The sequence below is a fragment of the Thrips palmi genome, unplaced genomic scaffold, assembly GCF_012932325.1.
Source record: "Thrips palmi isolate BJ-2018 unplaced genomic scaffold, TpBJ-2018v1 HiC_scaffold_4, whole genome shotgun sequence".
In the NCBI taxonomy this organism is placed as follows: Eukaryota; Metazoa; Arthropoda; class Insecta; order Thysanoptera; family Thripidae; genus Thrips; species Thrips palmi.
Window position 1 is genome coordinate 6,578,547 of NW_023144631.1, and position 27,651 is coordinate 6,606,197.

The 27,651-nt window shown below is 62.4% G+C and overlaps 2 protein-coding genes across 2 annotated transcripts in view; one reads left to right on the top strand and one right to left on the bottom strand.

The window, feature by feature from the left end:
• Positions 1-27,651, bottom strand: part of LOC117649947 (14 kDa phosphohistidine phosphatase-like) — a 69,230-nt gene that overhangs the window by 23,897 nt on the left and 17,682 nt on the right. The gene's annotated exons all lie outside the window — the stretch shown is intronic.
• The window catches only part of LOC117649945 (arrestin homolog), a 41,145-nt gene continuing 15,879 nt past the window's right edge, over positions 2,386-27,651 (top strand). The window contains exons 1-2 of the mRNA XM_034393143.1: positions 2,386-2,484; positions 26,499-26,561. The gene's annotated coding sequence lies outside the window, so the exon portion shown is untranslated. The remainder of the gene's footprint in view (positions 2,485-26,498; positions 26,562-27,651) is intronic.

A 27,651-nucleotide genomic window follows, 5' to 3' on the forward strand; every position in this document is an offset into this window, starting at 1 on the left:
CCCGACACGCCTCGCTGGCCGCCCCCGCCCCGCCCCGCGACCCTTCCCGTTGACGCACGGCCGGACACCGTGACGGCGCGCGGCCTGGACGGCAGGGCTGCCCGGGTCCGCCGGCGTCCATAGGACCCGGCCCAAATTCCAATCTCACTCATCAAATATGTCTTTAGGTAAACAACGGGGAGCGGAGAAATGAAAGTATTCCGCGTGCTGGCCGTTATTTGAAGCAGCCCGCCCCGCCCCGCCGCCCTTGGTATTCGTGGAAGCGCGCTGTATGGCTCGGCCATCCCCCTCGCCCTCGGCACGACAAGGCTCGGCATGCCTGGGGCCAGGGGACGGGGCCAGGGGACGGGGCCAGGGGACGGGGCCAGCGGACTCATTCCGAGAGTCGTTTTCGTAGCCCCCTCTTTCGCTCCATACGGCGCGCCCCGTGAGTGCGAGAGAGACAGAGCGACGAGAGCGACTCTCGGAATCAGTCTGCAGGGGCCGGGGCAGGGCCAGGGGTCGGCGCGCGTGGAATCGCACACCCACCGCCCACCTTATTTTTCGTCATTTTAGCGCCCCCTTCCTCCTTCCCCCGCGGCTTTCTCCAGTGGAGTGGCCTTTCAGCGCACGGCGAGTGTGGCAGTGTTGAGCCGACGATATAGTCTTTCAGTTTGAGCACACCTTCCAGCGAGGCTGGCTTCTTTGTTCGCAAACGTGATCTCACCGCGTGGGCGGGTCACTTCACCCGAGGGGGGTAAGGGGGGCGGGTTGCTTTCATGGGCTGGGGGGTCCTGTGGGAAGAACCCATGGGGGACTATCTTCGGGGCTCGGTTCGAGTACTCCTGTGTCGGCGGCATGGACGGTCGATCACGATTTTCCATTGATGCCTCCTCCAATTTCCGTCCCCCTTCCCCCTTCCCTCCTCCCCCGGACCACGCGACGACGAACCACTTGATCGCGCGGCTCGAGGGCCATTGTTTGCGGCCCATCGGAACACCGAAATTCATTCCCAGCGACCGCCAGCCCCGCCAGCCCCGCCAGAACGGACGGATGGCGCTTCGTCGCCCTGCCTCGCTCGCACTCATGGGACGTCCCGCCAGTGCAAGCGAGACAGGGCGACGGCAGTGATATGTGATGTCCGGAACCAGTGAATCAGTGGACCAAGAGTCCGGGCAAGCCGAGCCGGCCGTGGCGGACGCGAGACGAGGAAGGGGGGGGGGGGGGGGCGATTTCACTCTTCACTCGCAGCGCAGAGTGGGCGTCATTACGGCGTCGTTGCCGCCATTACTTCAGCTAGGCGGCCGGGAGCCGAGCTGGAGCCGACGGGAGCCGACGGAAGCCTAGTGGGAGCCGAGCCGTAGTTACAGCGCTTGACATTTGTCGTCCCAGCCCCAGCGCAGCGGCGCACTGCGACTCCAATCGCGTTAAAGTCAGGCGCGTCCACGTCCCGTAAAGTGGGGATAGGATAGAACGGCAGCGTCCTGACTGTCGACGCACCCACAACACTGGAGCTGCACTATGGCAGCACCTGAGGTGGCGAAGACATGGCGACGGTCGGAGACACGCCGGGCCGGTAATGGAACCCTGCCGCGCGAGTGCGATACCCAAGACACCCAAACCCTACCCGAGCCAGGCAGCCCGGCTCAGCTCTGGCACGCCAAATTCGATGCCGGTGTGGTGGTGCCACCGGGGGCCGTGCTGGGGGCCGTGCTGGGGCCTGCGTCCGCCCGCATGCCCCTCACGGAGGCCGGGCTGGGGGCGAACTGGAAGCGAGCATTCTTCCGCAAGCACGCGTCTCGGCAAACAACGGCTTCCATGTCTTCATGCAAGAATAACAATTATTGCCGAGGGTATGCGTCCTTCCCGCCCCCCACCCCCCGGGGCCCTCAGCAAACACGTTCGCGTATCACAAGGATGACTCGAGCCACCGCGGAATCCCGGGCGGTGGAACGCGGAACCCCGCGCTTGCGCTGCCACTGAAATGTTTGTGTGTGTGTGTGTGCGCCCGATCCGCCTCCGCGGGTTGCTCGCTCGGGATTGCCACCCTTTCCTCGAACTACTGCGAGTTTGCCAACATTTTGCGATGTCGATGAACACGGCCCCCGGCGCTGCCTGTGCGCTGCCTGTGCGCAGCCTGTGTTTGCCTTGTTTGTCTGGGAGGGAGGCGAGGGCCCTTGTTGAACCGCGGCCTTCTGGTTGTTGCAGAGGGGGCATGCTGCTGTAGACGCAGGAGGTCGTCATGGCGGAGGAAGAGCCGCCGCGCGCCAACCTGGAGAATGCGGGGGCGGTGCCGCCGTCCCCCACCGCACCGGCCGCGGGCGTCCCCGCCGTCGTCCAGCCCGACGTCCTCGTCGTCCGACCCGACGCCCTCGTCGTGCAGCCCGACTTCCCCGTCGAGCGGGACGTCCCCGTCGTCGTCCAGCCTGCCGTTCCTGTCGAGGCGCAGGCGGAGCTAGCGGAGAACGAAGTGGCAGCGCAGCCAGCGTCGCCGGGACGGCCCAGGTAAGCCCGCCTGAACATGGCGCCCCGGCCAGTTGTGCTCTAGCCCGTAATGGTAATGGTACGGCGGTAGGCCGCCGCCGACGGCTCCACGCGCCGCCGTTCGGCGGGCTGCCTACCCCGCCGATGCAGGCGGCGTGGCGCTGGCCGTGGCGAGCATTACCGCCGCCCCGCGATGGAGGCGCGATGACGCGTGTACACTGCATGTTCGTGTGTGCGTGTTTTGGCCCAATAATGTTGCCATGGCAACGAGCCGCGTAAATTACTTTCTGGGGCGTCGCGTCACATGGGCGCGCAGCAGCGGCCTGCAAAACCGCCACCCGCTGGTGCACCTTAAACAGGGCGCTCCCGTTTCTTCGCAGCTTTGCACGACGTTTAGCTCCTCGACTGCCTTCTTCGGCCGCTTTCGGCTGCTTTCGGCCACTCGGCGTGGCAACAACACAGGCAACGAACAGGAGCGCCGCCTCCTGGGACTTGGGCAGACTTGGGGCCCGCGCGCGTCGTGGGCCAGCCGCCCAGACGTGGCTTTGGCCGTACCGGCTCGGCCGGCTCGGCGGAGCTCGGAGTGGGGAGGGTGACCTCCTTGGAGGGCTGCTCTCTGCTCCGCCGTCCAGCGACTGTCCGCCGCCCCGGGGAATAGCGCCGGCGTGGGCGTTCCAGTTCCAGCGCTCCAGAGAGTGGCCCGCCGGCCCGCCCCGACCGGCCCAGCTGGGATGCGCGTTCGTTCACTTTGACGTCCACGAGAGCAGGCTGGGCCCGCGCGCCGCGCCCCGAGGACGTCGGTCGTTGGAATGGGGCTCCCAAACTAAGTGTGGTCAAAGTGTTCCCCAGGCGGGGGGGCATGAAAGAGTTGGGTCCTAAGAGAACAACGGGGACGTTGAGGGGCTTTGACCACAGCTGGGTTGGACGCTGTGGCCACCCGAAAGTAGCAAATATTGCTGTTTTCAAACTCACAATAGGATTTTGTATTTTAATTTTGACGGCCCTTAACATCACTTTGTTAGTTCTAGTTTTGCCTTCGACAACGCTTTTATCTTTCTGAAAGTTTTTTTTTTCTTTTTTTTTCACGCTGACTTGGAAGTTTGCGTCGCCGCCCCTTCTCGTTAGCCCGGAGCGCTGAGCCGCTTAGGGCGAGCCGCGGCGAGCCGGGCCGGCAATGCCAACACGCGGAAACAATTACGAATCACTGTGGCCAACCTAACAACGTTGGCCCTTGTTTTCGGGACTTTAAACACAACGTTCGGACGGCTAAAAACCGCCAGTAAAATCATTTCGTTTCATGGGCCAGCCGGCCGCAGGCACGGGTCGAGGCGGCACTGCAGTTTCTCCGGGGCTGCGTCAACGCTGCAGTCTTTTGAGCCAAAGGTCGCGCCAAGGTCACCGAGAGTAAACTGCGCCAACGCCGCTCCGCCTTCTGAAGTTACCGACTCATCAATATTCACCGCCTCTCTGCAAAAAAACAAAAGACAAACCCACGCACGACCGATATTCATGCCATACTCAAAAAAGAAAAAAAAATGAAGCGCGAAAACCCGCGGGACGAAAACGGAACAACAGCCGGCAGCCTTGGAGACGAAAACAGAGAGTAACAGAAACGCTCCGGTGTTTATTACGAGGAGATGCCAAACGCCTCCCGGAAAAAACGAACGTCTGCTCCAATTTGGAGGCACTCTGACCTGTGAGACGAACGCGCACGGCGGCACGGCACGGCACGGCACGGCACGGCACGGCGACCCCAGGCGGGACCGGGCGGCAATAACTTCTGGGCTGGGAGGGGCAGGGGGAGGGGGCCACCTGGAGAGCACGCCACGGCCCTGGGCTCATCCCTGTACCCGGCATGGCGTCGCGTCGCGTCGCCTTTCCAGGGCGGCCAGCCTGTGTTTCTCCTTCAACCTGCCTCGCGGCCAAGGCCAGGCCCGTTTCGGCCGCCGCGTGTTCGGAGCGATTCCGCAACGCGTCATGTCGCTCCGTTTCCTTCGCACCCGCTGCGGAGAGGGACAGAGGCAGGAGTCTGGAGGGCACTGTTGTTGCGTGGCCCATGTGGGATGAAATTCGACGTGGCGCAGGTTGGTGAGGCTGCGGTTTTGTCCGCCTTGCAGCTGTTTCTGTCGGGGCCTGCTGGAGGGGGGTGCAGGTGAAACGATCCGAGCCTCTGAGAGGGATGCAGGCAGGAGCGCGGGGCCCGATAAGACGCAGGGCTGCTGCCACGATGACGACTTTGGAGGGGGGGATGTCAAAGTTTCCCCTCCATCCTTGCTGACTATTGTGTCGGGCCGTCCGTGGCGGGAAGGGCGTGCGGGGCAGGGGGGGGGGAACAACACTCGCCCTGCGTCGCATGAGTATGCAGATGAGGCCCTCAGCGCCCCCTCCTCGGCTCCCCGGGCAGCACACGCAGATCAAGTCGGAGGCTCGTGGCTGATGGCGAGGTAAGAGGCTGTCTTTGGGGTGGGGCTCTTCTTCTCCCCCGCGGCCCGATCGTGGCCGGGTAACTGATAGCCGGCTGCCTCTCCGCGCCGGGTTAATGGATATCGCGTTCCAGCAATTTTAATGCGCCGGGTGCCCCTTTTTCGAACAGAGTACCCCAACGCTGTAGAGGATTATGGCGTTTACTCGAAATGAATAAGTTCTCAACCCGAAAGTGGCCTCGCATCGCGTTAGTTGAGAGCATTGCACGTGGGAAAAAACAGTTTCAGATGAAAAAATTATTTCTTTAGGGTGCCAGCCGTGTTGCCAGGGTGCCGCTATGCCGCCGGTGCGCTTCGACTCCCGTTTTAATTTTGCCGCTGTTTTAATGAACGCGTCCCCGAAATTCCAACAACCAAAATTACGTCATTGGTTAATTGGCGCCGGCAGCATGCTGGCAGCCAGAGGGATTTTACCCCCCGCGCGTCAGGACACGCAACTTTCCCGAGCCTGCCAGCCCTGCCAGAACCCTTTGAGAAAGGGGGAGGGGTGGGCCGTTTCTACGACGGAACCTCTTTCCCGCCAAAATGGGCATCCGCGGAGTCGTGGACGTCGTGGACGTCGCGGAGGGGCGGGGGAGGAGTTTATGCCACTCCGTCGCCACAGGCTGCCCCCACCCCTCTCTCTTTCCGCCTGGAGCCGCGCCGAGCCGGGCCGCGCCGAGCCGAGCCGGGCCGCGCCGAGCCGAGCCGGGCCGCGCCGAGCCGGGCCGGGCCGACCGGGCCGGGCCGAGCCGGGCCGCGCCGAGCCGGGCCGCGCCGAGCCGGGCCGGGCCGCACGATCTTAGTTCATAAATGTTTAGCACCGTAAGTGGCACCCCTCACTCAGAAGCAATCCAGGAGGGGAGGAATGGCTTCAGCAGCGCAGCGCGGCGCCACGCCCCGCCGCTGCAACGGCACCATCCGTCTTGCCGACACACAGACAGAAACACGCACACACACAGAGGCGCGCGCAGAGTCAACAGTGTTGGTCAGTGACTCGTGCGCGACGGTGGGTCCGGCGAATGACAGTGTCTGCTGGAACACGCTCCCTTCCCCCACCGCTCCGCCCCGCTCCGCCCCGCTCCGCCCCGCTCCGCCCCGCTCCGCCCCGCTCCGCCCCGCTCCGCCCCGCTCCGCCCCGCTCCGCCCCGCTCCGCCCCGCTCCGCCCCGCTCCGCCCCGCTCCGCCCCGCTCCCCGCGCCGACTCTGGTTTGCCTCAATAATTGAACGGACCGTGACTCGAATGGCGTTAGCCTCGCCCCGCCTCGCCCTGCCCCCCAAGCAGTGCCTCCCGGTGGCGCCGGCATGGCCATGGCGGCGCTGCCCGGACGGCCCGCACGGACCCCCTCCATAATGTAGCGCGCGATGCGCCGCTGCGCCGCTGCGCCTTTGACGAACGGCACCTGTCCGCAGTGTCCGTGCGGGGCGGGGGTAACCTGGGGCCGACCGTGCACCGACGCCCTGTCTCTCGCACTCCTACGCGGAGAGAGAGGCACAGCCACGCTTCCGGAATCGGCCTGCCAAGTGGGGAGAACAGCGCCACTGCCACTACAACAGCGCGCGTCTCTCCTTTACGTATTTACACCGGCCTGCAGCGCCGAAGCAAGGAACCGCTGCGAGTTTGAGTTGCCCCGCCGCCAGTCTGTTTCCGTGGCGTGACGAGTCCGGGTGAAGACGTTCCGGGCCGTGAACTGAAGGACGCCGCTCTTGGGTTCTTTCCCACGAGCACACGTCGCTGGGTCAGGGACGGGCTCCGCGCGCTCCGCGTCTCAGGGTGCCCTGTCCTCGAGGATAAAGGCGAAACAGACCCCACGAGGGCCGACCCCCCGTCCAAGGGAAGGCCCCCTCCCCCTGCCCACTGCACTCCTCTTGTCCATCTACACGCGGCCACTCCAGGGGCTCGAACACTCCCGTGGGGCCCTTGGGGTGCTTTCCCAAGGGCCCGCCCTGGGGCCTGCCCTTTGCATTGCCCGGCCCTTACGTCCCGGCCCGTGTTGGGCCAGATTATCCCTGGCAGGCTGGACAGAGAGGCCCGGACCGAAGGCTGGGCTGGGCGGGGTGGAGCGGGGCGGGGCCGTGACGGACGCACCCGGCCGGGGGTCCCGCGGGGCGGACCGGGTAATCAGAGCGGCCGTATGAGCGTCGCGCGCAAGCCAGCCGAGGCCAAGCCAGCCGTGGCCAAGCCAGCCGAGGCCAAGCCAGCCGAGGCCGCGAGGGCGCCGCTTCCTTGATCCCGCTTATTGCCCATTGTCCTCGGCCGGACCGTGCGACGTGTGAAGCGGTTTCAGACCGACTTTCATTATGATGATTCGTTCGTTTCCCCGCCCACCCAAATAAGAGGATTAGTTGTGACACTCATGTTAGTGAAAAGGCAACAGAAGATTTTTCACGACTCAAAAGGCTGCTCGATACAATATATTGACACTAAAAGCACAGTTGGCTCAGGAAAACATTGGCCTCTGTGTAGTTTCGGAAAGGCCGCACGGAGAAATCCCGCCGATATAAATCTGCGGCAATTAACTTGGACCTGTCGTTGCAATCAGAATCGGCCATGCGCTGGAATTCTTAGAGACCCGACTTTGGGAATTTAATCGCATTGTCCTAGCATCGGTCAGTTTGATGTATCGCACATGGCCATCCCGCGGGGCGGACCGGGTAATCAGAGCGGCCGTATGAGCGTCGCGCGCAAGCCAGCCGAGGCCAAGCCAGCCGTGGCCAAGCCAGCCGAGGCCAAGCCAGCCGAGGCCGCGAGGGCGCCGCTTCCTTGATCCACGCTTATTGCCCATTGTGTGCCTCGGCCGGGCCGTGGCTGTACCGTGTGCAAGCAGGCCCCTTTCAGACCCGACTTTCATTATGATGATTCGTTCCGCCTTCTCCCCTGCCCCCACCACGCCCCCACCACGCCCCGCCACGTTTCGTATCGCCGTGCTGGCCATGCCGGCCTCGATGGAGCAGTGAGGCCTCGGGTTGTGGCGGCGCGTGGCGGGGGTGGCCTGACCCTCGCCCGCCGTAGGGCCTGCACGGCCAGCGCGGCCATGAAGAGCGGTGCGGCGCTGTGCACCCAGACTACATTTTACGATCTCTCGTGCGCTGAAAGGCGGGTTAATTGCAGGATATGATTTCACGAACCGACGTCAAAGGAGGCTCGACTCCTTCGTGGCCCTCTGACGCGATGATAATGATGATGGAGACGACGACGGGACGGAGCCCCTGCAGTGGGCTGAGTAGGCAACCCCGCGCCACGACTGCGCGACGGGCGGCCTACCCTCTCCACCACAGGGGCTCCCCCAAGAGAAAAGGACTCTAAAGAGAAGCGGTGAGCTGAGCTGGGCTCGCTGCCGACGGACGGAGTACGAAGTACGGGGCCGCCCAGCAATGCAAAAACTTCGGAAAGGGATTCTCCGCAAAACAGCCCCAAGTAACTTTACGTCTTCGCGCGCGGCCCGACACTCCGCCCCGGCACGAATCAACGACTTGTTTTTCATTGGGGGCCATCAATCCAAGGGCCGCCCGGGTGACGGTGACGACGAGGTGTCGAACTGTTCCTCGCCCTCGGCTGGGCGGGGCTGGGCGTTCTGCTGTCCACTCAGCAGAATGAAGCGGAGTCTCCCGCACTTTGCGTTACTCGAAAGTTCCTGGAACCGGTCGCCGCGCACTGCGCCACACTGGTGGCGGTAGAGAGGGGGAGGGTGCGAGGCCACTGCTGCGCGAGTAAGTCGACGTTGAAGGTGGCGTGACGCGTGATGCGTCCGGACGGCATCGAACCCTATTGCGGCCTCGTCGCAGGCACCCCGCCGCGGCGCGGCCGTCGGGGAGGTCCGGGGAGGCCCCACCCCGCCACCAATTACGTGTGGCTAGACAGGTGATTAGAGTCTAACGTAATCCCGCGACACGGTGGTGCCAGTGGCTCTGCAGCGAGGTCTCCGAGCAATCAGTCCGCCCGGCTCGAGCCGACCCGCGCCGACCCGCGCCGACCCGGACCGACCCCGACAGGTGAGCAGCCCGATCGGCCGCGCCGCTTTAATGGCGAGTTAATCCGGAACCGTTCCAATCTCCCGTTGGGCTGCGACTTGTTTCAATTTGGAGGGCGGATCTCTCCGATCTTCCCCTCCCCCCGGGCCTTGGGCCTCACCGGCAGTGACCTGCTACTCCAGCCGCCTGGTGGCGCCTAAGACCTAGAGACTGACGGAGAAGCGCGGGCGCCGTCGCGCGCTGGGGGGCTCATTTTGTCTGGGCCGCCCAGAGGGGAGCGGGAGAGGGACAGGGAGCGGAGCGGAGAGCGGTGCGGTAAGGTGGGGCCAGGCGGAGCGCAGCGACAGACCGAACAGTTTTCGGCCACAGCTCGAAAACGTTCAAGTTAGAGTGGTACAGTAAGCGAGCCGATTGTAGCTTGTACAGAGACCTACAATCGGCCTCGCTTACTATACCCGTCTATCTACAACGGTTTGGAAGCTGTGGCCGAAAAAACCTTCTCCGCCGTTAAGTGCGTGCGCCGCCATTTTGTCTGGATATGGACAGCTCTCCGGCCGCGCGCGGGGAGTATGAGAAACTGTTGGTGCGCTTATCGGCGCCCGCGCTTCTCCGTCAGTCTCTAGGTCTCTAGTGGCGCCTAGTGGCGGCCCAGCGCGCGGCGTGGAGTCACTCCAAGTTTGCTGTGTTTTCGATTCCACTAAAGGCGGCCTGGCCGGGTCCTCGACACGCCAGTAATTGTGGCCTGCTGGCCCCCTCTCCCTTCTTCCTCTCTCCGAAGAGCTCACGCGCCGGCTGAAACGCTTTTAGCGCAATGAATTCCCGTGCCATCGGCTGGCTGGCCGGCCGGGCGTGGAGTGGCCGATGGCGGGTGACTTTCATTTTTATCACATTACAGGCGTAAAGCAATAAACCGAGAGGCAATGCCCGCCCCCGGCCGCCAGCCACCAGCCCGCCACCAGCCCACCAAGGCCACTTGGGCGAGATTGACCGAGTCTTCTGCTGCGCCCACCACGGCCCACCATCGCCTCCGTCGCCAGCAAAGTCTGCCGTTAGAAATTATCAACACATTCTTTTTCGTCGAGTAAAAGGAACACCACCTCCACATCAGTCCCCTCTTACAGCGATGAAAAGAAATAATTGAAAAGATGGGAAACTTTCACGCCTCTTTTTCCCTGCCGCTCTTTCTTTTTTCATTTTTCGTATCTGTCTTCCGGGAGGCCGATTCGCGCTTACACCACCTAGGCCCCGCTTTGGCCCCGCTCCGGGCTCGCTCGGGGCTCGGGCTGGTGTGAGGTGGGCGACGAGCAAGAAAAGGGAAAAGGCTGCGAACGAGCGGAGGGAAGGGCCGAGGGGCGTGTGGAGAGGCCCTTGCTAGCAATCTCTGAAAAGGCAGCATGACGTCACACGGACTGCGCCTTGCGCCGCCTTGCGGTGTGGCGCTGCACCGCCGCACGGCTCGCCGCTCTACACTACGCCGTACACTCCTTGCACCAACGGCAGAGTGGAGCGGAACCGCGGGGCGCGGAACGCAGTCCCACAGTGGCGTGGCCGCTCGATTCTTGCGCGCCTCACTTTAGGGAAATTCGATTCGGCGTGCGCGCTGCGCGGTGGTTGGCGGCGGCCGGGTTTTTCCCGCACGGACCGGCTTATTCCGCAGCCGGGTAGCGGGGACGTACGGGGACGTACGGGGACGGACGGGGACGGACGGGGACGCGGTCGGGGAGCGGGGAGGCTCTGCAGGCTGGGGAACACAGCCACGAAAGACAAAAGCCGAGCCGCTCCACGACGCTCCACGAGGACATGGAACTCTTTCTCGCCCACCTTTTCTCTTTCCTTTTCATTTTTCCCCTTTTTTATTTTCTCCATTTTATCTCTTCCCCGGCGACGTGGTCGTCCCCGCCGTCCTGCCCGTCTGAAAACAAAGTGCCGAGGGCTTCATCGCGGGGCATTAGGTAAACGAGGCGACCGCCACGCTCCGCCACCGCGAGCCGAGCTGAGCCGAGCCGGGCCGAGCCGCGCCGCGGGAAAAAATATGTTCGTCTGAATAATAATAATCACTCCGCGTCGCTCCACTTCCACCGGAAGGCGGGCCCTGCCCCTTGCCCCGTGCCTCCTGCCGCCTGAGCCCTTCACCGCGCGTCTCCAACCCAGTGCGTTGACAAGTTACGGCGAGTGGGAGGCAGAAGTTGGTGCGGTACACTGTGCGTGGAAAGTGCCGCCTTACTTACCCAGCCGACTCTCCTTGCCGTCTCTGTCGCTCCCGCGGAGCGCCCCGTTAGAGAGTGAGAGAGAAGGTGGCCGCGGCGCAGTGTGCCGGCGTCAAGACGGTACTGTGCTTCTCTGCAGGCCGCGGCCGATTCCATTGAAAGCGCTCTGCGGGGGAGTTGGCGACGTTGCAGTTGCAGTGGGAGGTGGAGTGTTGCACGCCAGCAGGCCGGTTCCGGACGGCGCCTTCGTCGCTCTGTCTCTCTCGCACCTCTGTGGGACTCCCTCCAAGTGCGAGGGAGACAGAGCGACGAAAGCGCCGTGCAGGCCATCGGCGGCGGCCCGGAATGGGCCTAATAGGCTGGCGAGGCCGCGCCACTGTACTCGCGGCTCTCGGAAACAATCCCGCTACCTCGCGGCCTAGCGGCCTGGCCTAGCAGCCTCGCCTCCCGGACGGCCTGCTTCGGTGCCACTCACCAAATTCGAAAGCCGTGCTCTACGGGGCGGGCACGGACGGGGCGGGCACGGAACACACTTACCACCCTCTCTGCCGCCCCCGTCCCCGGCCGCCGCCACCACCACCACCCCACTCGCGGTCCCTCGCCGGAGGTCCTTTCTCTCGCTGCCCCGCCGCCTCGCACCGCCTCGCCATCCCCTGAGCGCAGCAAAACACCCAGCAATGAAAGGCCTTGCCATTTTGTTACGCTTTAATGACCTGTCAGCTGCAGCCGGACCGGCCGGCGCGGCCGGCGCAGCCGACGCGACGCGTGCTTTTTTCGTCCCTCCATGGCGTTGCTTTTGATGCGCAGTCGATTTAATGGCTTGTGTGCACCGGCGCGTTGGAGTGCACCAACTAATACGTCGACAGGTCGATTTTTCTAGCGGATTATCTCACTGACAATACTGATTCAAATTCAAACATTCGATTCCCTGAACCCGAATATTTTCACGGCAGGAATCCGGTCTTTTGGAAAGTTTGCTCGTTAAAGGAAAGTTGCAACGAGCTCTAGAACGCAGTAACGGAGTATGACGATGCGCGCAACACCTCCGCGGCGACTATTTTAATTAAAATCTGGAGAGCGCGTTGCCAACCAAACGGGTTTGTCCAAACAACAGCGTCAGAGTATGATATCACATTCCGTGTAACGTGTAATCTTTTCAGATTTGAAATAATTCTTTTGCAGCACTGGGCACATGCCGTTAGGACTTTAGGAAATAAAGACCACGTCTCTATTTTTTGGCTGAGTGTAGGGGTCACCTTTCGAAAAGTGTTCCCCGGCTGCCCCAATTAGTGTCACTGCTTGTGTGTGTGTGTTTCCGCGTATGTTTGTGTACTACGTGTGTGCGTGTGTGTGGGCCTCGGCGCGCCGAGGCCCGTGCGGTAGGCCGAGATCGCGAGGTGTCGCCTGGCTGTTACACAACGGGGCGAGGGGAGGGCTGTACCGGCGTGCCGTACCACAGGCGGGCCCGGCGGGCCTGGCGGCGGTGTTGGCTTCAGGCCATGAGAAACGCGACGCCCCGCGTGCGGGCGCGCGGTGGGGGGCTCGTTTTAAGCATCCCCCCAAAAATAGGGCCCATTATGGGGCTCCACAATGATGGCGAGATTCGAGGTTGATGTTTGGCGGACCGGGAGTCCCCAGCAAGCAGCGAGCAGCCCCAGCATCGGTACTCAGGCCAGGAATGTGTGCCCGGGCGAGGGGTTGCCGCGCCGCCACCCCTTACCGCAGTGGTTCTCAACCTTAGGGTCGCGACCCCAAGCGGGGTCGCGAAATTTTTTTAAGGGGTCGCGGCGATGCTGGGGTCGTGTTTTAGGCCGATTTTAAGCAGCCACTGCGTCTGATCCGAGGCGGGCATTTTGCTCCCTCAACGGGCAGTTGGTCTTTGGACCTTCCTTTAGCATGCCTTTGTTACGGAGTGCAATTATCAGTCTTAGTTTGGGAGCAGTATTGTCTCAAAGTTGGCCGAAACGCTCAGAAATGTCTATGAAAAATCGTGTTTTGGGCCGATTTTAAGCAGCCACTGCGTCTGATCCGAGGCGGGCATTTTGCTCCCTCAACGGGCAGTTGGTCTTTGGACCTTCCTTTAGCATGCCTTTGTTACGGAGTGCAATTATCAGTCTTAGTTTGGGAGCAGTATTGTCTCAAAGTTGGCCGAAACGGTCAGAAATGTCTATGAAAAATCGTGTTTTGGGCCGATTTTAAGCAGCCACTGCGTCTGATCCGAGGTGGGCATTTTGCTCCCTCAACGGGCAGTTGGTCTTTGGACCTTCCTTTAGCATGCCTTTGTTACGGAGTGCAATTATCAGTCTTAATTTGGGAGCAGTATTGTCTCAAAGTTGGCCGAAACGCTCAGAAATGTCCATAAAAAATCGTGTTTTGGGCCGATTTTAAGCAGCCACAGCGTCTGATCCGAGGCGGGCATTTTGCTCCCTCAATGGGCAATTGGTCTTTGGACCTTCCTTTAGCATGCCTTTGTTACGGAGTGCGATTATCAGTCTTAGTTTGGGAGCAGTATTGTCTCAAAGTTGACCAAAATAGTCACAACGGTTTTTCAAAGACACTTGCGACCGTTTTGATCGACTTTGAGACAACACTGCTCCCAAACTAAGACTGATAATCGCACTCCGTAACAAAGGCATGCTAAAGGAAGGTCCAAAGACCAATTGCCCATTGAGGGAGCAAAATGCCCGCCTCGGATCAGACGCTGTGGCTGCTTAAAATCGGCCCAAAACACGATTTTTCATAGACATTTCTGAGCGTTTCGGCCAACTTTGAGACAATACTGCTCCCAAACTAAGACTGATAATTGCACTCCGTAACAAAGGCATGCTAAAGGAAGGTCCAAAGACCAACTGCCCGTTGAGGGAGCAAAATGCCCGCCTCGGATCAGACGCAGTGGCTGCTTAAAATCGGCCCAAAACACGATTTTTCAAAGACACTGCTGACCGTTTCGGCCAACTTTGAGACAATACTGCTCCCTAACTAAGACTGATAATTGCACTCCGTAACAAAGGCATGCTAAAGGAAGGTCCAAAGACCAACTGCCCGTTGAGGGAGCAAAATGCCCGCCTCGGATCAGACGCAGTGGCTGCTTAAAATCGGCCCAAAACACGATTTTTCAAAGACACTGCTGACCGTTTCGGCCAACTTTGAGACAATACTGCTCCCTAACTAAGACTGATAATTGCACTCCGTAACAAAGGCATGTTATAGGAAGGTCCAAAGACCAGTTGCCCGTTGAGGGAGCAAAATGCCCGCCTCGGATCAGACGCCGTGGCATGTTAAAGGAGGGGTCCCGTGGGGTCGCGAAATTTTTCCTGGGGGTCGCGGAAATTTTTGGCTTTAAATTTGGGGTCGCGAGCCGAGAAAGGTTGAGAACCGCTGCCTTACCGCCAAAGTGAGCACCACGCAGATTCACTAGTTGATGCGGCCCGTGAAGGCCGTGGGGCGACGCGTTATTCGCTGCGTGGCTGCGGTCGGGAAGGGGAGGGGGAGGGTCAGGTCCTGCGACTAATAAGGGAGTGAAAGGGAGCGCTGGGCTGCAGGGCATGCCCGGGCGTGCCTCGCCGCTTGGCGTGCCGTGACGTCCTGGACGTCCCAGTCCCGGGGGATCGCTTTCGCTGATGGGCGGGCGGGCCCCGGGCCCTGCCCCGCCCCACCCCGCCCCGCCCCGCCCTGCCCTGCCGGCCGCGGGCTGGCCACCGGTCACGCCATGAGGGGTGGCCGCGGCTGAAACGGCGGGCGGGACCCCCGCCCCAATCTATTTCCAGTCGATGATTCACCAGGGTGCTCGCACAGAAAAAGAAAATCTGGTCTACATCAGAAATACTCTACGAGGTAGGACGAAAATGCTTATATTTCTAGTGAGAAATAATTCTTGTCGTTTTGACTTTATTTTCTGGACTGTGCGTCTGCACGATCGCGGTACAAAGCAAAAGTAAAGAAACGCGTCTTTGCTCCCCTGGTGCCAGCAATCGTTCCTTTTCCTTTCTTTCTTTTTTCACGCAGAAATTGGAATTTGCATATTGAATCGGGGCGCGCGCCATCGCTTGCGTGTGTCGAGGTCTCGGAGTCCCGGCGTCCCGGAGTCCCGGCCGTTTACGGGAAAATGTTGTTCCACCCACGGCTGCCTGCTCGGTCTGCCCGGTCTGCCCGGGCCGCCCGCCCCGCCCCGATACGCTTTGAGGAAATCAAACACGGCGAGAACATGAAGGAAGCAAAGAGGAGCGGCAGGCTGCCTGCCTCCGAGCGCTGTGCGCGCTGTGCGCGCTGTGCGTGTTCGTCGCGCCGTCCCTTTCACTCTCTCACAGGGTGCCCCGCAATAGGGTGCCCCCCCCGTTTAAGAAAAAAGGAAAGCGACGGAAAGGCCCCAAAAAACTTTGCCTCGGAACAAGGACCCGCGCGAGGCCCCCCGTGGGGGGGATGTGTCGTGCCAGGCTGCCTGGCAGCGGCGGGCTGTTTGTAGACGGCCCAGCGGCCCAGCGCGGGCCGGGATAACGGCGCCTCGGCCTCCGGACGCCCTTTTGATCTCCCTGCGCCCCCCGCCTTGCCCCCCGCACCACCGAGGCGCACCAAGGCCACCAAGGTCACGATCCACGTCCGGGAGCAGCGGCAGGGAGCACCAGCAGCAGGGAGCGCATTTGCCAAATGAGATGAGGTGGGTTCCGTTGTGCCGCCGCCGCCCTGCCATCCACCCTCCGTGTGTGTATTGTGTGCACGCGCGCGTGTGCGTGTGTGAGCTGCAGGGCGGGCCCCTACCCGCACTTGGCCGGGATAAGCCAGCAAGGCACCGAGCTAGCCGAGCTCTCTGCTGCCAAAGCTCTCACACCCGGTAGCGCGCACGGCTGTGAGCTCTAGAGGCTGTCCCTCTCGCACTGCTGCGATACGCCCTACGAGTGCGAGAGAGACGGATAGAGGGCCCCTTTGCCGGCCGACTGGCTGCGTGCGGGCTAGAGTGCCAAAGGGATGCCAAAGGGATGTGTACCGGAGCCCTGGGTGGCACGGGGTGGCACGTGGGCGTCACGAGCTACACTTCAATTCGAGTGAGTGACAGAGATGACCACGGAGCCAGCCGAGCCAGTCCCCTGCACTGCTAAACCTCCAAAATGTTTCGGCTCGAAGCGGGAAAAATCATTTTCTTGCACCGTCATGCATTATTCTTTTCCGCGTGTAGGACCTGAAACTTTGTTGCCGACGTTTTAGCTTTGGGCCTAAGAGCGGCCGGGCGGGCGGCACGGCACGCGGCGCGGCTCAGAACCTAGCCGACATAAAATGTTGTGTAGTTTCTTTGCTGCCCCCGCGCCCCTTTCCCTCTTTCTCCCACGTCCGTCCGTTGCAGCCTCCCCCTCCTCTTCCGCTTACATCAAAGATTCATATGCAGCCGCCGTTAATTGGGTTCCCACTCGGTGGTTGGGGAAAGGGGGGGGGGCGCCGTGGCCTCGGTGGGAAAACCCCGGCCTCGCGCTGCGCCCGCTCCGCCCCGATCCCCGATCTCACACGATGATGCCGCGGTGGCCTTTCCCATTATATCAGGATCACGCTCGATCAAGAAATGGGATGTGGCGTGTGTGTGAGTGTGTGTACGCGCGTGGGTGTGAGCGTGTGTGCGTGCGTGTGTGCGCGCCCTGCCTATATTATTTGTTTGCATAGACGTGCCGGATCTAGGCTGTGGGCCCTGACAGCCCACGTCTGTTGCTGGGATGATGGCTTGGAACGGACGTCCCCGCGGTGCTCGCGACTTTGAAAACGTCCTCGGCCGTTTTGAGAGCGAAAAGGAGAGTAAAGCGAGAGACGTGCCATAACCACGCGGCCTGCGCACTGGCGGTGCTGGTGGCCGTCAAACACCGACGCCAAGCCGCAAGCCGCCCGCCGCCCGCACCAGTTTGGCGCCGCGAGTCGTGCCAGTCGTGCTAGTCGTAGAGCACCGAATCCCTCTACGACTTTGCCGCACGCCGGGCTTTGGCGGAGTGTGAGAGAAAAGGGAGTGAGAGAGTGAGAGAGAGGGATCACGTCAGGGTAGTGTGTCAATTAGTGGCACGGGAGCGAAACTGGTGCGGCGTTGCCGGCGTTTCCAGGCATTGCTCCCCCGTCAAGGCTGGGCTGGCGCTGCTGGCGCTGCTGGCGCTAGTGTTAGTGTCACGGCGTGCGGTGCCGGCCCATCCCGGCCCATCCCGGCCCATCCCGGGCCGCGGTGGCCATGCCATGCCATGCCTATCCCTAGGCGTGCCTGGGGCCACTGGGGCGTAGGGCGGCGTAGGGTCAGCCCCCTCTCCCTTTACTCACTTACGGCGGCCCGTGCTGCCCGCCAGCCAGCCTAACCTGATCCCCGGGCCGGCGGGCACCCTTTGCCTGCCCACCTCGGCGGCGCTTCCGCGTGGATGGCCGTGTTTTTCTTTCCCCGACACTTTTCCCTCGCTCTCCTTGCAGCATTAGGCCTCTGAATTAAACGGCGTGGACTGACCTAATAAGGCAGGCCGTCGTGCCGCCGCGTCGTCGCGTCCCCCGGGGCGGCGCCAGTGCCGCAGCGAGACCCGGCGCAACAGCGCGACCCTGCAGCAGCCCCGGCAGGTCCTGTCTCTCTCACACTCGAAGGGCCGGGCGACGACAGCGGTGTGCGAGATCGCCGTGCCGGCCGGTCCCTCCGGCCCTGCCGTCTGATTCCGAACACTGCTTTGTCGCTCTGTCTCTCTCGCACCCCTACGGACCGCCCCATGAGTGCGAGAGAGACAGAGCGACGAAAGCAGTGCTCGGAATCAGACGGCTGGTCACCGTGGCGCCGTGGCACCCCCGGACGCGCCGGACGCGCCGGACGCCCTGGAGAGGCAGAGAGGTATTTCCAGCAGCAATTGACCTGGAACGGAACAGGAGGTCACATCCAATAAACAAGGAGTAGGCCCGCGCGGTGGGGGAGGCCTCTCCGTGGGGGAGGCCGAGGCCGCTCACCGCCACCGGGCTCGCCGATCTCTGCCGCGCGGCGGCCGCGGCTGCTTCGCCTATCTCTTTGTGCAGCGGACTGGTTCCGAAAAGGCAACGTCGCTGTCTCTCTCGCACCCCAACTGGACGCCCCATGAACGTGCGCGCGAGAGAGATAGCAGCGTCGCGCGCTGTTCGCGACGAGCCTGCAGCAAGGCATGCTGACGGATATTGAGCACCGACCGACGGCAGACGGGGGGAACGCTCTCCGCCGCTGGACGTCTGGGACGTTTTGCCACTGTTCCTGGGGATCCTTTCAGCGAGGGCAAAAGCGCTCGTCAAATATTTGCCTCGTCTCTTGCGGTGGGGTGGGGCGGGCGGGGCGGGCCGTGGCCGCGGGACCTCGCCCGGAGGCTCGGATTGTCGCGGGGCGGGCTGCTCAGTGCTCGCTGCGCGCTGCTCGCCCGGGTCGACAGGCAGACCGCGACGACGAGGACTGAAAAGCGATTCTGTTTGATCTGCGCGGCCCGTCCCGTCCTGCTTTCGCTGCTTTCGCTGCGCAGTGCTTTTCAGTGCCTTGCAGTACTCTGCCCTGCAGTTTACTCGTCTCGTTCCGCGACAATCTCCGCCACCAATAAAGGATGACGCCGTCGGGCCGTCGGGCTGGTCCCAGTGTACACTGCGGCCGGCCTGGTGGACCCAGCCCCAGCCCCGCCCCTGCGGTCCCCGCCCGACCTACGACAATGTTTGTGGACGAGTTAGTTTGGACTGCGCTGTGTCCGGCTTGGTTTTGGTCGGGCCGTCTGGCTTGGCCTGGCCTGGGCCGTCTGGGCCGTGGCTCGACGGGGTTGGGGGAGGGGAGGGGTGGCTTGCAGTGCGCCAGCGCGCCTCTGGGACCGGGGAGGCCGGGGCCGCCGAGCGACTGCGCGTAATCAAATGGAAGGGCCTCGGCGGCGGGGGCGGCGAGCCGGTGCAGCGCGGCGCGGCAGGCCGGGCTCGGCGCACCGCCACGCCAACAACAATTTCCCCCTCGCTAATTTCAACAACAACAGCAGCAACAACGACACCCCTTGGTGTCCCTTTCCAACAGACGGGCCGCGTTCTTCAGTGTGTGCCGCAGCCCACCAGGACTCGTCGCTCTGTCTCTCTCGCACACCCTGGTGGGACGCTCCGTGAGCGCGAGAGAGACAGAACGCTGCACTGTTCAGGCAGCTTGCTGGCGCCACGCTGGCGCAGCACCGCGCGTGCCGATGGAAGCAGCCGAAGCAGCCGAAGCGGCGCACTCCCCGTAAAGTCCATGAAGTTAGTTTTACGCGGCAGCACGCAGCAGCCGATGCGTGGCGCCAGAATCATTCAAGCGGTGCCCCTAACATGCCAACGCCGCGCAGCCCGCCACACCAATTTGGAGGAGGGGAGGGGGTGTTTGCGGATCTAAGCACCGGCGAAGGGGAAGGGACTCCCCGTCTCTCTCGCACCTATAGGGCACGCTCCACGAGTGCGAGAGAGACAGAGCGACGAGGCCGACTCTCGGAATCAGTCTGCAGCCCCTTTGCGCAGCGCCGTCATTACATCCTCTTCGCCTGGAAGTCTTACTGTACTTTCGAAATAATTGGTGCGAGGCGGGCCGGGCACGATCTCGGCGAGCAGGCCGAGCACGGTGAGCACGGCGAGCACCGGGAGTACAGTGTCGAGGCCCGCCAGCGCTGCCGAGTGCACTCGACGAGCCGTGCCGTCGCGCGGGCTGTTAGGAAGAATGAAAGAAAAAACCTCGGTGGATTGAAATGTCAGCGGGTTCAGACGCCACGCCAGTCAGGTGTCGGGCGGCGCACCACGACGTCGAGGACACGTCGCGGGCCTCCTGCGTGCTGGAGGGTCCGCGCCAAGCGGCTGGTAGTGCGCTGGCTGGAGGCGAATTTCTCAGCCCACCGCGGAGCACGCCGAGGTTGTCCATGAGAGCTACGCCACGCCCACAGCACACGCGCCACGCCACGTGCCGCCAGTTCGCCGCGCACTTGAATTCTTTTCGATTATTCCCGCCTCGTCGCGAGCTAAACGCTCGAGTGGCGACAGCACGGCGAGCACCCCTAGACATTGCGCGCGCATCGGTTGCTTTTAAAGATCGCGCCCTGCTCGGCGGCGACGAGGCGGCAAACATCGAGACAAACCTTCAAAGTGAAACGTCGTCGGCGTGTCAGCCCCCGCGGCCGCGCGACCCCAGCGGCTCCAAATACCGCCTTCCTTTCAAGTTGTCGCCCCCTCGCCGCCCCGGGGGTCGTGGGCCTGGAGGCCATGGGCCGAGCCGTGGGCCGACATGAAAAGTGGCAGCCTGGCAGCGTCGTCGTCGTCGCCTTGGGCCGCCAGTCGGAAACGTGTTTTGAAACGGGCCGCCGCTGCGAGTGGCGTGGGGACAGCGTGGGGAGGCCGAGTGGCCCAGCTTGGCGGACGAGGCGCCGAGCTCCCCGGGGCCCTCAAATAGGCTGCAATCAGCCGCGCGTCCGCCCACCGCGGCGCCTCCAAGTTGGCGACGCGAATTTGGTGCAGCCAGTCCCGGAGGGGCGAGGTGGGCGTGGTTCGCGGAGAGGGGGGCGCTTCGGCAACCGCGTGGCGCGCGCACACCGCCCCGCCCCGCCCCGCGCCAAGACCAAGACCGTGTGGAGGAGCGAGCGACAACTTGACCTGCTCCGCGACCATGTTGATGAGGATGGGGAGGATGATCAAAAGAAACGCTGCGAAAGCTGGTGCGGAGTGGCGGCAGCAGGGCCGGGCGGGGCAGGGCAGGGCAGGGCGCGCTGTTACCGTGATGGCCGAGATGGAAGTAGAGACAATGACGGGTCGACGAGACCCCCTCCACCTGCTGCCTTTGTTCGACTTCGCTGCTGGAAGACGGAGACAAGACGGAGGCACGCCGGGATTGTCGCCTTGGCCGTCGCGGTTGCGACGCTCTGTCTCTCTCTCACTCCGACGGGGCGGCCCATTTGAGTACGAGAGAGACCGAACGACAAAAGCACGGCGCGGACTCACCCTGCTGGCCGCTGGAGAATGAGCCCGGCCGCCAGAGCTGGACGGATCACTCGCGAGAGAAACAACAACAGGCAGAGAGCCTCGCGACGCAAACGGCCCCGCTGTGATAGGCTGTGCGAGCGAGACAGTGCCACCGCGCACGCAGCAGGCAGCTTACCGTGTACTGCGTACGCCCGTTAACGGCCAAGCCGCGCTGCCGCCCGCTGTGAGTGTGTGAGTGGCTGTTGCATGTTGTGTTGCATCTCCGTCGGCGCTCCCCGCGCACACACACGCACGCACACACGCCACAGCTTTATTGTGATTGCGCTGTGTGGCCGGGCATTTTATTTTGCCGGTCCGCGGGGCCGTTAGCGGCACGATTTACGGAGCGCGCGTCCCCGGGGCGCAGCGGAGCCGCGTCCGGGACACCAAGTGCCTTCCAGTGGCGTGCCGACAGCACTGTCCGAGGCGGGGGTGGGGTGGGGAGGCCATGCCGCCGCGCCGCAGTGGGCCAGAATACCGGTAAAGGCGGCCAAAACTCGAAACGCGTTTTGAGCTCCAGAGTCACTAAATGGGACTTGAACCGAACGTGTGACCCTACCGAACGAGGTCACACGTTCTCTATTTGAGTCCTGTTTCGCGACTCTGGAGCTCAAAACGCGTCCGCACAGCTTTGGCCCCCTCCCCCGGTCTTCTAGCCCACTGTGCTCGCCGTGGTCGCCGTGGTGCGGGCCGCGCGCCATGACAACGATCCTCGTCTTGTTGGCGAGGACTTCCGACGTCGGCGTGTCACGCCGCGCCACCGCACCCGCACCACCATCTCCGCCGCACTCATGCCGTTAGGGAACACTCGATGACGACGTACCCAAGCCAGCCCGGTCGATGGGACGACGGCGGCGTGCTGGCGGCGTGCTGAAGATGATCCCGAGAGGCCGTCCTCGTCGCTCTGTCTCTCTCGCGCCAACAGGAGACGCCCCATGAGCGCGAGAGGGACAGGGTGACTCCCAGTGTGCTGGTGGCCTGGCGGCCCGCCGGCACGACGTCGCGGAGACACGGCGGTAATCCGCTTTCCGCTTTCCCCGCCGCGCGGCGCCACACCGCAAGGCGCCGCACCGCAAGGCCCCGCAAGGGGCGCTCGTCTCTCGTCTCGCGTCTCGCAGCCCCGCAGCCCGCCCCAGACACGGCGAGTGGGCGGCGTGGCGTGGCGGGGCGGGTAAGTTTAGAGCACCGCGTCAAGACAGCGGCGGGTACGTCTTGAGGCCGCGACGGCGGGGCCTCCCAGACCGCCGGCGGCGCGACACCGGTCGCCGATTATTTTATTCGGCGCTGATTCGCCGAACAACCCTCTCTCCTTCTCGCACTCTGGGGGGCTGCGAAGGGGAGAGAGAGACAGAGCGGAGGCGTGGCCGCCGCGACCAATCCTGTTCGACTTGGCCACTGGGGCGCCGCCGCTTGTTTGCGGACCGAAGTGCAATAATCTCTCTCGGCCCTCCCCTCCGGGCGAGGCGCAAGTTAAAGAGGGGCGCGGTTAGTTTGGCGGGCCGCCTCGCCCCGCCTCGCGCACTTCGAGCTTCGAGTTCGAGGCGCGCCGAACTTGAGGCTCTTGCATCGCGAGTGGCCTATGGCACCTCCACTGGAATCACCTCTAAACACCTCGAAGTCCGAGTAGACTAGAATTTTACCTTCACAGCAGTTTACTTCTAAGACATCATACACCGCGCCGAGTCGAAGCACGAAGATCTTGGCGCGGTAAGGCAAGCACGGTCAGAGACTCAACGTTCCACTCGGCTTGTGTGTTTGCGCCCGCCCGCCTGAGTGTGTGAATGTGTGTGCGTGCTCACGTCCTGTGATGCGTGTGCGTTTGGCGTGTGTTTGTGTGTGTGTTTGTGTGTGACGCGATGACTCTTTGCTAATTGGCGCCTTCTCCAGCGCCTCCAGTGCCCCGGCATCTCCGCACGCTCCAGCAGGTGTGCGGGATAATGCCGGCGAGAGTGAGAGTGCGAGGCCCGACTTCCCGGCGCTCGTCCCCGTTCCACTCCGCGGTGACTTTGCTGCCGTTTTACCTTTCGTGTTTTGTTTCCCCTTGGGGATGTCGGTGCGTATTTTTGTCCCCAGCAAGTCGCTCAGGTCACCGTCCGGGCGGGCCGGTCGGGCCGGTCGGCCGGCCCTCGGGGCTAAACCCTTTCGGCCCCGTCCGACCCTCATCAAAGTAGTTCTCCCGTGCAGCGCCGCTCTCCCCTGCTTCCCCCCCCCTCCCCCCTACTTCGCCTTTTTCAAAGCCCGCAGGCCTTCAGCGCGCCCCGGTCCGGCACGTTGCGCCGTCGGCCCAACAAGTTGGATTATAACGCTCGGTCGGGGGGGTCGGGGGGGCCGAGTGGGGCCGGGGGGTCGAGCTGCCCATTAGGTTTACCGGTTCCCTTGCCTTCCCTCCCCGGCGCGGTTCGCCGGTTCCTGATCCAACAAGCAGAGACACTGTGCTCCGCGCTCCGCTCGCCACCAACTCGCCACCCCGGCCTCCAGCCTGGCGCTTCAGTCTTGCTTCAGTCTCTCCGAAACGTTCCCGAGGTTCACCGGTCTCCCAGCCACAATGAGCGTCTCTCTCTCTCTCTCTCTCTCTCTCTCTCTCTCTCTCTCCTCTCTCTCTCTCTCTCCCTCTCTCTCTCTTTTTTTTTCCAAAGCCGCGCATCTCGCCCCTTGCCCTCATCGCACCGTGCCACACAATCAACTGCAAACCAATACCCGTTTCGCTGTCAAAGGCGCCTTTGTCCCCTGGCCGCCGCGGCCGCCGCCCACACCACTCCATTTTCTTTTTATGTCCCTCTGTCTCTCTCTCTCTCTTTCAATTTTTTTTATGAATAGCATTTTTGTTTCTACAACATGCGCCGACGGCGCCACACAACACAAGGACTCGGCGGAAAGGGGTTGTGGTCTGTGACGTGAAATGTGTGTGTGTGTGTGTGTGTGTGTGTGTGTGTGTGTGTGCGTGCGTGCGTGCGTGCGTGTGCGTGTGAGAGAGAGAGAGACGCAAGACGAGTTTCCCTGTGCGCTGCTACCGCCGGGAAGTGATACAAGCCCGCTGCGCAGTGGTGCCCACCGGGTGGCCTACCTCCCCGATCACAGGCGCTCTCCACCCAGAACCACAGATACGGATTCGTCCTTTCGCCCACTACCACACTGTTATCCAGGTCGCCTTTGATTCCGGACAGTCCTCTGGTCGCTCTGTCTCTCTCGCACCCATTGGGAACGTCCCAGGAGTGCGAGAGAGACGGCTGCTTTGCCGCTCAGCGGCACGTTCTCTATTCACGACCGTCGTTGCCGTTTTCAAGGGCGGCGCGTGGTCCGCGGAGCCAGAGGCACGCCGAAAGCAAAGCAGCCGAAAACAAGACAACAACAACAAAAAACAAAACGCCAGAGCGTGATTATGGGAAAGATCGCCCCGCCCCGCCCGGCACGCAAACGGACGCTGCTAAATTTGAGTCGACCCACATTCCTAACGCAGCGCCGACCAAAAAAAAAAAAAAAAAAAAAAGGCAACCGAAGAGTAATGCACAAACTCGTCCCGTCGGCACCGTGCAGCTAGGCGGCTGGGCGGCAGTGCAGAGCTCCCTCGGTTCATTTCAACTCCCTCGACCAGTTTGCAACTGCAGTTTGCCACCGCGCTGTGTCTGCCCACCGCCTCGCGCACCGCACTGTAGGAAAGTTGCTTCAAACCGACTGAAACTTATCATTTTCGTTCCTTTTCATTACGGCAGTGGAGATTTTACAGGGTACTCTCTTAGTCACAATAGTGTTGCTATGAAAATGAAATGAATTTCAGTCGAATTGGCTCGGTTAGTTTTGCAGTGGACCGCCTCGGCAGCCTACAGTGTGAGGGCGTGCACGTGCACCTGTGTGGTGCACTGATTGCAAGCTCCTTGTTCCACGCGGTCCACGCGGAGCGCTCCAAATCCGGTGCAGCGAAAGCACTGCAAAGGGTGCGACGCGCGCGCGGCCTGCCAGCGAGAAGGCGCAACAAAAAGCAAAGAGAGCGAAAACAGAAAGAAAAACTCGATATTTTATACATGCCTGCGCGGGCCCGGCCGGCCGTCGCCCTGCGGGGGCCGCCCCCCGTATTCACGGCGTATTTCATTTGAGGGGAATGCCGTGTCGGCACGGTCGGCACGGCGCGTGTAGCGCGGTGTGGCGCGGTGTGGCGCGCGCCGAACTGTGTGTGTGTGTGTGTGTTTGCCTGCCGGCGACGGCGCGGTAATTATTTATCAGGCACATTGAAGCGCGGAAATGCGGAAATCAGCAAGTAACCCCTTGTTTGCGCGCTGAAAAATGGACTCAATTGTTTTATCCCGAAACAAGGAAACAGAAGTTGGAGAACAAAGCAACACTTCTCTCTTTCTCCCTGCTCTTTTATTTAAAAAAGAAAAAAGTTGGACGGTGCGTTGTTTGTTGAGCGGCCTGCTGGTCGTTCGCAGCCGCTGATTGGTACTGTCGTAGTTTGGCAGCAAACACATTGCGATTGGGAGGTCTGTCTGTCTGTCTGTCTGTCTGTCTGTCTGTCTGTCTGTCTGTCTGTCTGTCTGTCTGTCTGTCTGTCTGTCTGTCTGTCTGTCTGTCTGTCTGTCTGTCTGTCTGTCTGTCTGTCTGTCTGTCTGTCTGAATGTCTGCCTTTCTACCTGTCTGTATGTCTGTCTGTCTGCCTGTCCGCCTGTCTGGACCCCGCACAGAATGCTAATTTGCGACACGGACGGGGACAGTCATTCGATAACCCCCTCGATGATTATTCCATTATTCCTGGTGGACCCCGAGCAGCCAGCCAGCCAGCCAGTCACCTAGACAGGCAGACAGACAGACAGACAGACAGACAGACAGACAGGCAGACGGACAGACGGACAGACGGACAGACGGACCGCGGCGAGGCCCGCTAGTGCTGCACCCAATGCGCAGTGCCACGCTTTGCGCTGCAGCGGCACTCGGCGTCAAGGCGCCAAGGCCGCCGCTGGAACAATCTGGAAACTCGTCCACGGCCTCCTTCTCGTAGTTCTCGTGGCGGCGCGGGGCGGCGTGGAGCAGCCGGCAGCGGCACTCCACAACTTGGCGCGTCGCCGTCTCTCTCTGTGCGTATCTCTCTCCATGCCAGCCCGAGGGGGAAAGGGGGGGGGGTGACGGAGGAGCAGACGGGTACCTGTTGAGACGTGCCGCTGTCTGGCCGCAAACTGCCACGGCCAGCGCGGCGGCGAGCGACGCGAGGCTCAAGGCGAGGCTCATGGCGAGGCTCATGGCGAGGCTCATGGCGAGGCTCATGGTGCGGCCGCAGCCCGGCGGGCGGTCCTCGTGGGCCCTCGCCTCGCGTCCACCCGCGGCCCGCGCACTGCAAGATGGGGACGATGGCCCCCCGCAGGGCCCTGCCACGCCTCCACCCTCCGCTCGGCTAGCCTCCGCTGACTGTCAGTCTCGCCAAGTTATTTACGCGCGTGCCTACTCTGTGTTGCAGGCCGGACCGTGATGAGCCGCCGCCCGAGCCCGCCTCCACGCCGGAGAACATCAGCACTCAGAGGTGAGTCGGGGCGGGGCCAGTCGGGGCTTAGAGCCTCCAGGAGCCTCGCCAGCCTCGCCAGCCTCGCGGGACAGCGGGAGAAACCGGAGAAACAACGCCCACGACCACTGCCGAACGAGCACACACACAGACACAACGCTTCCGACAACACACATACATGCGCACAGCCGCCTCCAAAGACATGCGCGAACACACAAATACATGCACATGTATCACACACGCGCACGCCTTTCTTCCGCTCCGGAACAGTATGCTAAAAATAGCACTGACTTGTGCGTCGGTTGGTCGGGCGGGTCCGGTGCTGCGCAGTGGCCGGACAAATAAGGGTTGGGAGAAGAAAGAGGGAGGAGGAGGGGGAGGAGGAGAGGGAGGAGGAGAGGGAGGAGGAGAGGGAGGAGGAGAGGGAGGAGGAGAGGGAGGAGGAGAGGGAGGAGGAGAGGGAGGAGGAGAGGGAGGAGGAGAGGGAGGAGGAGAGGGAGGAGGAGAGGGAGGAGGAGAGGGAGGAGGAGAGGGAGGAGGAGAGGGAGGAGGAGAGGGAGGAGGAGAGGGAGGAGGAGGACTGTCGATGGGAGGGAGACTAGGCAAGAGGGCAAGATTAATGGGCGGCCACTGCTGCTGCTGTGCTTGTAAGCCTCCACCTTTTATGCCTTGAGAATTTAATCTCCTTGACGTGTTCGCTGCTGGCTGCCGTGCCGTGTCGTGGCTCCGGCTTGCTCAAGGGCGTGGCCAGCACACCGCTAGCGCACGGCACGGCCAGGGCCATCAGCGTGTTCACGACCCCACCTTGCCGTGCCTTGCCGTGCCGTGACCACTTGGGGCCTGGCCGCGTGGTCCTCGCAGTGACCATCTCCACCACGGCACTGTCTCCCCCCCCCCATCATCTCGACGACTTGACATTAATATAGCACCGTTCATAGACAAAAGGGTCCGCATCTGCACGGCCAAGCGCACCGGGCCGCGGAACTTATAATTAAAGAAGTTGGCAACCCTATAGCCAGCCTGCAGGGATGCACTTTGGGAGCCTCGCTCCTCTCCGCGCTGCTACGCTGCCGCGCTCCGCCTGAACGGACAGGTTGCCAACCGCCGAGAG